Below are 14,676 nucleotides of genomic sequence, written 5' to 3'. Positions count from 1 at the left end.
ATTGATCACTGAGATCTGTGGTAAATCTAAGTAAATATGTCTATTGTTCCTTACTCATATAACCTTTACGGATATCTGATTGGCATGTGGAAGATGCTCATTGAAAGGAGATACAATGCTGGCTTTCTTTCCTGTACTTGTCTCCTTATCATCTGAAGGAAGAGTGGAGCTACATCATTTCTCAGTTCTCTGCACTTAGAATCAACTGGCATAATTCACAATCAACGTTTTTTTTTTTTTTTGTTTTGTTTTGTTTTGTTTTGTTTTTTGTATCATTTGTTAACATAAGACTTGGAAAATCAAAACTGATATTCAAATTAGAAAGGAAGAGAGGTCAATTCTTGATTCCTAGATTTCTGGGCTTTTATATAATAATGTAAATGTTTAAGTGATGTATATACAATATATATTATCTATTTCATGCAACACATCCCTTCTTCTATGTAGAAATGCTTGTGGTTACCTACTCTTTGCTTCACTATCTAAGTCTGTCCCTGAGCTGTTTACTAAATCCTAGTGTGCTATTGAAAGAATTAAGGAATTAAGCAGACTCTTGTTTAATTGGAGGCAGGCTTTAAAAAGGAATTGCCCTAGAGGGACTCCCATCAATTTCGGTTTAGAATAAGACATAAAAGTTTATAAAATTGTTTTTGAGGACAGATATCCTAAAATGTCATTGATGTTTAATTGTTCCAAAATAAAACTCAGATATTTAAAGTTTATTATCTTTGTATGCAAGACCTGTGTTTTCTTTATAATCATCACCATTGAAACCGTGTAATCAACATTTCCATCCCTCACAAAAGGGTCATCCCTGTGGCCCTTTCTAATCAGTGCCTCTCTCATCTACCTAGGCTATTTCTGCATTCTTGAACTAAGCTTCATAAGTAGAATTTACTATAAACAAAACCATCCACCATGTGTAACAGAGCATAGTTATATAAGAGACATTCTGTGTTGTATATTAAGAGTTTCTTTCTCCATATGGCTGAAATTCCATTTCATATATTATACATATATATCATCTATTTACTTTACTGTCCATATGCTGATTAATGTTTCCAGTTTGCAAGCAACAGCTATACAGGTCTTTATGTGGTCATGGCCAGCTTTTCCTCTAGGATAAACATGTAAAATAAAAGAGCTGAATCAGATGATACATGCATAGTTAATGCTTTAAGAAACTGCTGAATACTTCTCAAACTTGTTGGATTATTTTAAATTGCCACTTGAATTATCACTGCACATGAAGGATCCATAAACTATGTTCTATTGGCTGAATCTGGCTTGCCATCTGCTTCAGTACTTTTTGTGAGTTAGGAATTGCTTTCATACTTTTTATTAATTAAGAAAAGGTAAAAAATGAACTTTATGAAATTTTCCACTTAGTAATCACTAATAAATTTTATTTCAATATAACCACAGCCACTCAGTTATGCATTATTTGTGATCATGGCTGAATAATTGCATCTACAATTACATGGGCTCTAAATATCGTCCCAGTAGATACCTAGTTGTTATATTGTGATTTAAATTGCTTTTTTCTAATAGCTATTATTGATCATAAAAATGCCTCCTTACTCAAGGGTATATTTAAACTTGTGACCATTTTGTAGTTGATACTTTTGTGTTGTATTGTCTCTTTTTGAACTGTTATTATTTTTTACACATTCCAAGTAGGAAAGATATACACTTATCCCAACCAAACTGTAGTTCTGGGATTCAATCACAGATTTTCATGTATGTTTGGCAAGTATTTGTTCTCTGACCTATAACTCCTGTGTTCATGATGTTGTGTGATGGTTTGAATGAGAATTGCCCAACATAGTTTCAGGCATTTGAAAGCTTGGTCCCCAGATGATGGTTTTGTGAGATTTAGGAGCTATTATTGTAATGTCCATTCTGCCTTGCTGATGATTTTAACTATGAATGAAAATATCACAAAATCAGGAAGTATGTGTTGTGTGTATGTATGTGAAAGAGAGAGCTTCACACTTTTTCTGTTTAAAGATGTCTCCATTATACTATGTTTTTTGCAATTTCACGTAAATCTCAAAATCATCATGACAATTTCCAAGGATTTTGATTGAATTAATTCCTTCTGTAGATTAAATCGGAAAGACTTAATATCACCAAAGTTACTTATAATGACTGAGTGTGCCACAACTGTCCATTTTTGCTGTGTAAGATTGGACAATATTCCATCAAATTTATAAGTTAGTTGTCCTCATCCGGCTGGATCAGCGCCGGGGTAGCAGGAGCGCAGGGTTGCCTGACACCCGCCAGCTACCCACGACCCCCGCCGCAGGATTTTGGGACTGCTGGTGAGTGGAACACAGCTTCTGCTCCAATCCAATTGCGCGGGACCTGAGACTGCATTAGTTAGGGAAGCAGAAACCGGCCTGAGTAGGGCCACAGGCCTCATCCAGCCGGATCAGCGCCAGGGTAGCAGGAGCGCAGGGTTGCCTGACACCCGCCAGCTACCCACGACCCCCGCCGCAGGATTTTGGGACTGCTGGTGAGTGGAACACAGCTTCTGCTCCAATCCAATTGCGCGGGACCTGAGACTGCATTAGTTAGGGAAGCAGAAACCGGCCTGAGTAGGGCCACAGGCCTCATCCGGCCGGATCAGTGCCTGGGTAGCAGGAGCACAGGGTTGCCTGACACCCGCCAGCTACCCACGACCCCCGCCGCAGGATTTTGGGACTTTTGGTGAGTGGAACACAGCTTCTGTTCCAGTCCAATCACGCGGGACCTGAGACTGCTCTGGTTGGGGAGAGAGAAATCCGGCCTACATAGGGCCACAACCCTCTTCCGGTCAGAAAAGCACCAGGGCAGCTGGGTCGCAGGGTCTGCTGACACTCACCAGCTACCCACAACACCCGCCACAGGATCTTAAGACTTCTGGTGAGTGGAGCACAGCTTCTGCTCCAATCCAATTGCGCAGGACCTGAGACTGCATTAGGTAGGGAAGCAGAAAACGGCCTGAGCAGGACCACAGGCCTCATCCAGCTGGATCAGCGCCGGGGTAGCGGGAGCGCAGGGTTGCCTGACACCCGCCAGCTACCCACGACCCCCCGCCGCAGGATTTTGGGACTGCTGGTGAGTGGAACACAGCTTCTGCTCCAATCCAATTGCGCGGGACCTGAGACTGCATTAGTTAGGGAAGCAGAAACCGGCCTGAGTAGGGCCACAGGCCTCATCCGGCCGGATCAGCGCCGGGGTAGCGGGAGCGCAGGGTTGCCTGACACCCGCCAGCTACCCACGACCCCCGCCGCAGGATTTTGGGACTGCTGGTGAGTGGAACACAGCTTCTGCTCCAATCCAATTGCACGCGGGACCAGAGACTGCATTAGTTAGGGAAGCAGAAAAACGGCCTGTGTAGGACCACAGGCCTCTTCCGGCTGGACCAGCACCGGGGTACCGTCAGCTACCCACGACCCCCGCCGCAGGATTTAGAGACTGCTGGTGAGTGGAACACAGCTTCTGCTCCAATCTTTAAACAGTGACAACAATAACAACTAACCCCAGAGATTACAAGATGGCGAAAGGTAAACGTAATAATCCTACTAACAGAAACCAAGACCACTCACCATCATCAGAACCCAGCACCCCTTCTTCGCCTAGTCCAGGGCACCCCAACACACCGGAAAAGCTAGACACGGATTTAAAAGCATATCTCCTGATGATGATAGAGAACTTCAAGAAGGACTTTAATAACACACTTAAAGAAATGCAGGAGAACACTGCTAAACAGGCAGAAGACAATGAAGAAAAAGCACAAAAATCCCTTAAAGAATTGCAGGAGAACACTGCTAAAGAGTTACAAATCCTTAAAGAAAAACAGGATAACATAATCAAACAGGTAGAAGTCCTTACAGAAAAACAGGAAAACACATCCAAACAGATGATGGAAATGAACAAAACCATACTAGACCTAAAAAGGGAAGTAGACACAATAAAGAAAACCCAAAATGAGGCAACACTGGAGATAGAAACCCTAGGAAAGAAATCTGGAACCATAGATACGAGCATCAGCAACAGAATACAAGAGATGGAAGAGAGAATCTCAGGTGCAGAAGATTCCATAGAGAACATCGGCACAACAATCAAGGAAAATGTAAAATGCAAAAAGATACTAACTCAAAACATCCAAGAAATACAGGACGCAATGAGAAGACCAAACCTACGGATAATAGGAGTGGATGAGAATGAAGATTTTCAACTCAAAGGACCAGCAAACATCTTCAACAAAATTATAGAAGAAAACTTTCCAAATCTAAAGAAAGAGATGCCCATGAACATACAAGAAGCCTACAGAACTCCAAATAGACTGGACCAGAAAAGAAACACCTCCCGACACATAATAATCAGAGCAACAAATGCTCTAAATAAAGATAGAATACTAAAAGCAGTAAGAGAAAAAGGCCAAGTAACATATAAAGGCAAGCCTATCAGAATTACACCAGATTTTTCACCAGAGACTATGAAAGCCAGAAGATCCTGGACGGATGTTATACAGACACTAAGAGAACACAAATTCCAGCCCAGGCTACTATACCCAGCCAAACTCTCAATTAACATAGATGGAGAAACCAAAGTATTCCACGACAAAACCAAATTCACACATTATCTCTCCATGAATCCAGCCCTTCAAAGGATAATAACAGAAAAAAACCAATACAAGGACAGGAACCACGCCCTAGAAACAACAAGAAGGTAATCCCTCAACAAACCTAAAAGAAGACAGCCACAAGAACAAAATGCCAACTTTAACAACAAAAATAACAGGAAACAACAATTACTTTTCCTTAATATCTCTTAATATCAATGGACTCAACTCCCCGATAAAAAGACATAGACTAACAAACTGGCTACACAAACAAGACCCAACATTTTGCTGCTTACAGGAAACTCATCTCAGAGAAAAGGATAGACACTACCTCAGAATGAAAGGCTGGAAAACAATTTTCCAAGCAAATGGCATGAAGAAACAAGCTGGAGTAGCCATTCTAATATCTGATAAGATTGACTTCCAACCCAAAGTCATTAAAAAAGACAGGGAGGGACACTTCATACTCATCAAAGGTAAAATCCTCCAAGAGGAACTATCAATCCTGAATATCTATGCTCCAAATACAAAGGCAGCCACATTCATTAAAGAAACTTTAGTAAAGCTCAAAGCACACATTGCACCTCATACAATAATAGTGGGAGACTTCAACACACCACTTTCACCAATGGACAGATCATGGAAACAGAAACTAAACAGGGACACAGTGAAACTAAGACAAATTATGAACCAAATGGATCTGGCAGATATCTACAGAACATTCTATCCTAAAACAAAAGGATATACCTTTTTCTCAGCACCTCATGGTACCTTCTCCAAAATTGACCACATAATTGGTCACAAAGCAGGCCTCAACAGATATAAAAATATTGAAATTGTCCCATGCATCCTATCAGATCACCATGGACTAAGGCTGATCTTCAATAACAAAATAAATAATAGAAAGCCAACCTTCACGTGGAAACTGAACAACACTCTTCTCAATGATACCTTGGTCAAGGAAGGAATAAAGAAAGAAATTAAGGACTTTTTAGAGTTCAATGAAAATGAAGCCACAACATACACAAACTTATGGGACGCAATGAAAGCATTTCTAAGAGGAAAACTCATAGCTCTGAGTGCCTCCAAAAGGAAACTAGAGAGAGCACACATTAGCAGCTTGACAACACACCTAAAAGCACTAGAACAAAAGGAAGCAAATTCACCCAAGAGGAGTAGACGGCAGGAAATAATCAAACTCAGGGGTGAAATCAACCAAGTGGAAACAAGAAAAACTATTCAAAGAATCAACCAATCAAGGAGCTGGTTCTTTGAGAAAATCAACAAGATAGATAAACCCTTAGCCAGACTCACTAGAGGGCACAGGGAAAGCATCCTAATTAACAAAATCAGAAATGAAAAAGGAGACATAACAACAGATCCTGAAGAAATCCAAAACACCATCAGATCCTTCTACCAAAGGCTATACTCAACCAAACTGGAGACCCTGGATGAAATGGAGAAGTTCCTAGACAGATACCAGGTACCAAAGTTGAATCAAGATCAGGTTAATGATCTAAACAGCCCTATATCCCCCTAAGAAATAGAAGTAGTCATTAATAGTCTCCCAACTAAAAAAAGCCCAGGACCAGATGGGTTTAGTGCAGAGTTCTATCAGACCTTCAAAGAAGATCTAATCCCAGTTCTTCACAAACTATTCCACAAAATAGAAACAGAAGGTACTCTACCCAACTCATTCTATGAAGCCACAATTACTCTGATACCTAAACCACAAAAAGACCCAACAAAGATAGAAAACTTCAGACCAATATCCCTTATGAATATTGATGCAAAAATCCTCAATAAAGTTCTTGCTAACCGAATCCAAGAACACATCAAAACAATCATCCATCCTGACCAAGTAGGTTTCATCCCAGGGATGCAGGGATGGTTCAATATACGGAAATCCATCAACGTAATCCAGTATATAAACAAACTCAAAGACAAAAACCACATGGTCATCTCCTTAGATGCGGAAAAAGCATTTGACAAGATCCAACACCCATTCATGATAAAAGTCTTGGAAAGATCAGGAATTCAAGGCCCATACCTAAACATGATAAAAGCAATCTACAGCAAACCAGTAGCCAACATCAAAGTAAATGGTGAGAAGCTTGAAGCAATCCCTCTAAAATCAGGGACTAGACAAGGCTGTCCACTTTCTCCATACCTATTCAACATTGTACTTGAAGTCCTAGCCAGAGCAATTCGACAACAAAAGGAGATCAAAGGGATACAAATTGGAAAAGATGAAGTCAAAATATCACTTTTTGCAGATGATATGATAGTATATATAAGTGACCCTAAAAATTCCACCAGAGAACTCCTAAGCCTGATAAACAGCTTCGGTGAAGTAGCTGGATATAAAATTAACTCAAACAAATCAATGGCCTTTCTCTACACAAAGAATAAACAGGCTGAGAAAGAAATTAGTTAAACAACACCCTTCTCAATAGTCACAAATAATATAAAATATCTTGGCGTGACTCTAACTAAGGAAGTGAAAGATCTGTATAATAAAAACTTCAAGTCTCTGAAGAAAGAAATTATAGAAGATCTCAGAAGATGGAAAGATCTCCCATGCTCATGGATTGGCAGGATCAACATTGTAAAAATGGCTATCTTGCCAAAAGCAATCTACAGATTCAATGCAATCCCCATCAAAATTCCAAATCAATTCTTCAACGAATTAGAAAGTGCAATCTGCAAATTCATCTGGAATAACAAAAAACCTAGGATAGCAAAAACTCTTCTCAAGGATAAAAGAACCTCTGGTGGAATCACCATGCCGGACCTAAAGCTCTATTACAGAGCAATTGTGATAAAAACTGCATGGTACTGGTATAGTGACAGACAAATAGACCAATGGAATAGAATTGAAGACCCAGAAATGAACCCACACACCTATGGTCACTTGATCTTCGACAAGGGAGCTAAAAACATCCAGTGGAAGAAAGACAGCATTTTCAACAAATGGTGCTGGCACAACTGGTTGTTAACATGTAGAAGAATGCGAATCGATCCATTCCTATCTCCTTGTACTAAGGTCAAGTCTAAGTGGATCAAGGAACTTCACATAAAACCAGAGACACTGAAACTTATAGAGGAGAAAGTGGGGAAAAGCCTTGAAGATATGGGCACAGGGGAAAAATTCCTGAATAGAACAGTAATGGCTTGTGCTGTAAGATCGAGAATTGACAAGTGGGACCTCATGAAACTACAAAGCTTCTGCAAGGCTAAAGACACCATCAATAAGACAAAAAAACCACCAACAGATTGGGAAAGGATCTTCACCTATCCTAAATCAGATAAGGGACTAATATCCAATATATATAAAGAACTCAAGAAGGTAGACTCCAGAAAGTCAAATAACCCCATTAAAAAATGGGGCTCAGAACTGAACAAAGAATTCTCACCTGAGGAATACCGAATGGCAGAGAAGCACCTGAAAAAATGTTCAACATCCTTAATCATCAGGGAAATGCAAATCAAAACAACCCTGAGATTCCACCTCACACCAGTCAGAATGGCTAAGATCAAAAATTCAGGTGACAGCAGATGCTGGCGAGGATGTGGAGAAAGAGGAACACTCCTCCACTGTTGGTGGGATTGCAAGCTTGTACAACCACTCTGGAAATCAGTTTGGCGGTTCCTCAGAAAATTGGACATAGTACTACCGGAGGATCCAGCAATACCTCTCCTGGGCATATATCCAGAAGATGTCCCAACCGGTAAAAAGGACACATGCTCCACTATGTTCATAGCAGCCCTATTTATAATAGCCAGAAGCTGGAAAGAACCCAGATGTCCCTCAACAGAGGAATGGATACAGAAATTATGGTACATTTACACAATGGAGTACTACTCAGCTATTAAAAAGAATGAATTTATGAAATTCCTAGCCAAATGGATGGACCTGGAGGGCATCATCTTGAGTGAAGTAACACAATCACAAAAGAACTCACACAATATGTATTCATTGATAAGTGGATATTAGCCCAAAACTTAGGATACCCAAGATATAAGATACAATTTGATAAACGCATGAAACTCAAGAAGAATGAAGACCAAAGTGTGGACACTGTGCACCTTCTTAGAATTGGGAACAAAACACCCAGGGAAGGAGTTACAGAGACAAAGTTCATAGCTGTGATGAAAGGATGGACCATTTAGAGACTGCTGTATCCAGGGATCCGTCCCATAATCAGCTTCTAAACGCTGACACCATTGCATACACTAGCAAGATTTTGCTGAAAGGACCCAAATATAGCTGTCTCTTGTGAGATGATGCCGGGGCCTAGCAAACACAGGAGTGGATGTTCACAGTCAGCTATTGGATGTATCACAGGGCTCCCAATGGAGAAGCTAGAGAAAGTACCTAAGGAGCTAAAGGGATCTGCAACCCTATCGTTGGAACAACATGATGTACTAACCAGAACCCTGGAGCTCTTGTCTCTAGCTGCATATGTATCGAAAGATGGCCTAGTCGGCCATCAATGGAAAGAGAGGCCCATTGGACTTGCAAACTTTATATGCCCCAATATAGGGGAATGCCAGGGCCAAAAGAATGGGAATGGGTGGGTAGGGAAGTGGGGGGCGCTATGGGGGACTTTTGGGATAGTATTGGAAATGTAATTGAGGAAAATATGTAATAAATATATATAAAAAAAAAAATAAGTTAGTTGTCCGGAGAGGTGGCTCTCAGCAACTATAAACCACCTACAACTTCAATTGAGTGGGATTGAATTACCTTGTATAGCCTCTGTGGAACTCTAGACATATGATACACTGAAATACATGTAAACATCTATACACATAAAATAAAAATAAATAAATCCAAGAGTATAAAAATGTTTACAATTATCATTTTCCATTTTATTTACTTTGTTATTAATGTATACTAGTTATACTAAACAATTATTTTCCATCAGATATTGCCTTTTCTCTCTTCCTTTTAAACATATATTTAATATACTTTGGTTGTATTTTTATTATGTTACAAAAAGCAGTGGACTTCACATTTAAATTTACTTTTTTTAATTAGACACCCAAGAAAGAGGAGATTAGATCTTAGCTATTGATTTTGGTTCCTATCAACCTACTAAACTCACTTTTCAAGTCTAGTAATTATTTACTGATTTCTTGTTATCATACATATAAAAGAACATGTAGTTTGTGAACAAAGTCAGGTTAACTTTTTCATAAAATTATATTAGGGTATTCATTCTTTTCTGCTATGCTGGTTAGAACTTCTATAATACAAAGTAGAGGTTGTAAAAATGGGTTGTCTTCTCCTTAAGGTTTTTTTTTGAGAATTTTATACATATATAAAATAAGTATTATTTCAATCCTCTATTTTGCTCAAGTTTTCATTTATTATCACTGAACTCTCTATTGAAGATTTTTTCCATTAATTATGGAAAAAAATAATTTCTACAGGCTCCCCATCCCATAACCTACCTCTCCTCCCTTCCCTTTGCCTCTATGAAGGTGCTCTCCCACCCACCCACTCTTTCCTGCCCCACTTCTCCATCATCCCCCTATGCTGGGACAACAAACTTTCATAGGAGCAAGGGCCCCCCTCCTACTGATGTCAGACAAGGCCCTCCTCTGCTGCCTATGTATCTGAAGCCATGGTTCCCTTCCTGTATACTCCTTGGTTGATGGTCTAGTCCCTGGGAGCACTGGGTGGTCTGGCCAGCTGATGTTATTCTTCCTGTTAAAGTGCTTTAAAAGTTCTTATTACCAATTACAAAAAGTACATCCTTTTTTTTGTCTTTTTAGCTTTTCCACCAAAAAAGATTCATTTTTAACTGTGACAGTCACTTTTCTTGGATGTTACTCATTCCTACCCTTGAATCACAATGTGATACTCCTTTGTATTGTAGACAACATTATGTCGTCAGATATATTTGTTCCTTTCTCTGTCTTTGATCCTCTGTACATACTGTGTATCTTGCTGAAACAATTAAACAATACATATTTGAAATTGCTTTAGGCAGTTTGATTATGAAATGTCTTAGTTAGTCTGATGTATATGTCTTCTATTCAGGCTCCTTTGAGTTTCAGGCTTAATAGTATCAAATTTGTGGAAAATCAACCATTACTTATCTAAATTTCTTTTTTCTACCCTTTATGTTCTCATTTTCTCCCTTTGAGACTCAGCGTCATGTGTGGTAGGGTGCTTTTACTTGATTCCCAATTTTTTGATGATTTCTTTGTTTATTTTTGTCCATGTTTCATTTTATAATCTGAAGAAGTATTATTTGATGACTGTTGATGGTAAATAATTTTTCTGCAGTGTTCAATTTTTCTGTCATCCTAATCAATGTAATTTTTTGTCTGAATCAGTATGTATTAGGTATTTTATATATAGATAGATGGATATTTATATGTGTTGGGTATTGTGTCTGCTTCTCCTATTCACTCGTTGCTCATACTGTTGAGCATTTGAAACATTTTTAAATGAAACTTTAAAATACTTTAAAAATTAAATTTTCTCCATTATAGCTCTGTTATTATTGTCTAATTTTATTCTTATTATGGATCTAACTTACATAATTTTTATATGTATCATGTATATGTATGTGTGTGCACATGCGCTTATGTGTGTGCATGTGTACACATGTGCACAATGAAGAGTTAACTCATGCCTTCAGGCATTCCAGACAAGTGTTATAAAGTCAGTCTGCCTAGTACATTTTAATTGGATGCTATACACTTGTAATTTTTGTTGCTGGTCTTTCTTTTGCTTAGTTCCAGTGGGTATGGGATATTATTTTAAATATTTGGGGGTTTTGTTGTGATATGTAATACAGTTATTTGATTTTTTTCATCCTTTTATTGCTTGCTTTCATGTTCTTTTCATCAGAAGATAGGCAAATCTTGGTTTAGGGCTACTGGTGTCTTCTATTGAGATGCAACCATTTTGAGAACTCTATCCAATAGTCTATGCACTATAGTTCTTTCCACCTGCTATTTGTAAAAGAAATTACGACAAACCCCTGTTGTTTCTTCGATTATTCCTGCCTAAGCATGGGTATGTTCATCACAAGTATGTCCTGATGGTACTCAGAAGAAGGCTTCCTATGAGACATCTATATGTGTGTCATTGTGTCTGTGCTATCATATCTGCAAGTAACTCTATTCTATCTGATGCAATGCTTAATGAATTTTAGCAAAATTTTAAGTGGGTATTCCTTGGGATGTAAGACTCTGAGTTGTCCTCCATCAATTGAGAAACTCAAGCCTTTTTTCTTACACTGCCATTGTGACATGAAAAGTACCTTCCACCATTAGACCCAATCAGTGAAAGGGCTGACCTTAAGGTCCCTTCCCTTGTAGACTCTCCTGTTGACCTCTTCCAATTTCTGAGAAATACTCACTTTATCTTTTTCTCATGTCAGTGATGCCAAGGAGTTTCTACAGTGAATGATTAGTGGAAATAAACCACAGCTGCTTGAAATTTATGCTGCAACATGTCATATGTCTAAAACCAACTTGTTAGAAACTTTTCAGAGCATATAATATTTTTTATCTTGGATTCTTCTGAAGGAATACATATGCTTTATTACTGGAAAGGCACATGTGTCTGCAACATAAAGATCTGAATAGGACTTCCTATCAAGAGCCATGCACTGATGCCAGGTACTTTCAGATTAAAGTCACAACCTTCAGCTCTTCAACTTGACGTCCTCTGATGCCTTTAATTTTATAGTTGGTGATATTTTGCATGAACACCAGAGGCCTTACCACTAGGATAGGGTAGTGATACTCCATTATGGTTTCAATATTTATGTTTCATTTGCATTAATGGGCCCTCAACTGGGTGTCAAGTGCTACAGAAAAAAAAAAAAAAGAGTAGGAGCTTTATCTTGGCATGTCACTCAAAGCAAGAAAAATCAGAAGTCCCATGACATGGTGTGCATCCTTGGTTTTTATATCTATTTCTTGTAAAATTGGTGACAAAATGCTGTTTCATTTCTACACTACTTTTATGGTTTTATCTGTTTGGTCATTTGAAAGAAAATACTAGTCTGCCTCAGAATTTCTTGAGTCTCTATTTCTTTTCCAAAAGGCCATCCACTCACACTGTTGTCAACACAGAACACAAGTGGCCACACTGTGCCATGCCTTAGGCTTTTTTATTATTATGTAACAACCCCCAAAGCTTATACTAATTTTTGTTTTACCAAAATAGAGTAAGTTAGTTCAGACAAAAAAAAAACCCAATAAAATATGTACTTTTATGACATAGAAAGCTGAAGGTTTTAAGAGGAGACCAAACAAACAAAAGCTGGAAACAATGGTTTTTGTCTCTAAGAGGTAGTACATACAAATATTTAAGAAAGAGATTAGGTCCTTTAAAAATCTTTGCAAGACATTTCATCTTTTAATTCATGTGACACTAGCTGTATTTAAGTTGTGTGACCTTATATGTCCTTGGGAGATAATTTAGCTAACTTAAATAAATTAAATTCTACATTTCTGTCTACAGGCAGAAGAAATTCTGTGTAACCAGAAACTTGCTTAATTTGCCATTCCTTCATAATTAGATTTATGTTTTAAAACTTGAGTTTAAAATTATTGACTTTAACTGATAGGCTAAGGAACATACATAATTATGAAAGAAAGTCAATAATTCTAAGGCAATAAAGTTTTCACTTTCATTAGGCCCTCCTGTTCAAGAATTGTATCGTTTTATTTTCCCTAATCTACACTTCTTATCTTCCTTCTCGATAGGAAATCCATCTGTGTTCTAGCATATATGCTTTCCTCCCTCAAGCCTGTTTAGCTTTCTCAAACTCATAGACAAAACTTCAATCCTGTTCAAATCCAAATCTTTGACAGTGTACTATTTCCTTCATACAACTCATCACCAAAGTTTACTTCTCTCACTTAAACATTTCTTTTAACTCCATATCTGCATTCGGACATCTCATAAGCATCTAGACTCCATCGTCAAAAGTAAGCAATTTATCTTCAGTTCTCATTTTAATAATGGGTAAAATTGTTTTTAACTGAAGCCAAAACTTTGGAATAACATTGGACTTTACTCTCTCTTTCTATTTTTGTTCCTTTAAACTCTGTTGACTTATTTTAATATATATATTATTATATATATATATTCAACTGAATATATATATTCAATACAATATCAGAACAGCAACGATACCCTTAGCCTGAATCAGCACCATTTTTCACTTGAATGAATACAGTCTTACTATTCACGTGGTCATTTGTCCTATTATTCATTCACATTAAAATTGTACTTTAAAATTTTTAATCCAACAATTTTCTACATTCTCTGCTCATAAGGCATTTATGACTTACACTAGTACTCAGAGTAATAGACAAAGTTCTTATAATTGCCTCATATTATATCATGGCTTTTTCTTGTTGATTATTGTGACACCCTTCAGGGCTTTTTTCAAACATCAACCCTAAAATGAGACCATTGCTAACTACTTGCTTTAACTACTTGCTTTAAAACTATAGATCATCTTCCTATCTATTTTAAACTGTTTGTTTCTAATGATGAGCAAATTCACTAAGAATAGGGATCTCTCCCTTTTGCTTTCTCTCTCTCTCTCTCTCTCTCTCTCTCTCTCTCTCTCTCTCTCTCTCTCTCTCTCTCTCTCTCCACACACACACACACACACACACACACACACACACACACACACACACACACACTCACACATGCTATAAGGCTTTTCAGACTGAGGCTCACCTACTTTTCAAATATAGACGACAGTCAAGGATACACTATATTTTAAGCTTTTTTTCTGTGTTTCTAAGACTACAGTGCTCAAGTCAACATCTATAATTTTTTCCCCTACAATGCTGTACCATTTCCCATCTTTCTTGGAACATTTCCATTGATCTGTTGGCAGAAGCAGCCCGCAAAGACTTGCCTCTCTTCTCTATGCTTATAATCATTGTCCACATCATTCTTGTAGCATAGCCATAGTCTCTCTTATAGTTAAATCATCAGTGCTATGGCTCTCATTACCTTCTAAATATCCAGCTGATAATAGCTCATCCTTTTTAAATTTTTAATT

Source organism: Mus caroli, unplaced genomic scaffold (genome assembly GCF_978045245.1).
Source record: "Mus caroli unplaced genomic scaffold, Mus_caroli_1 scaffold_14, whole genome shotgun sequence".
Classification (NCBI taxonomy): domain Eukaryota; kingdom Metazoa; phylum Chordata; class Mammalia; order Rodentia; family Muridae; genus Mus; species Mus caroli.
Note: the sequence above shows the minus strand (reverse complement) of the source record.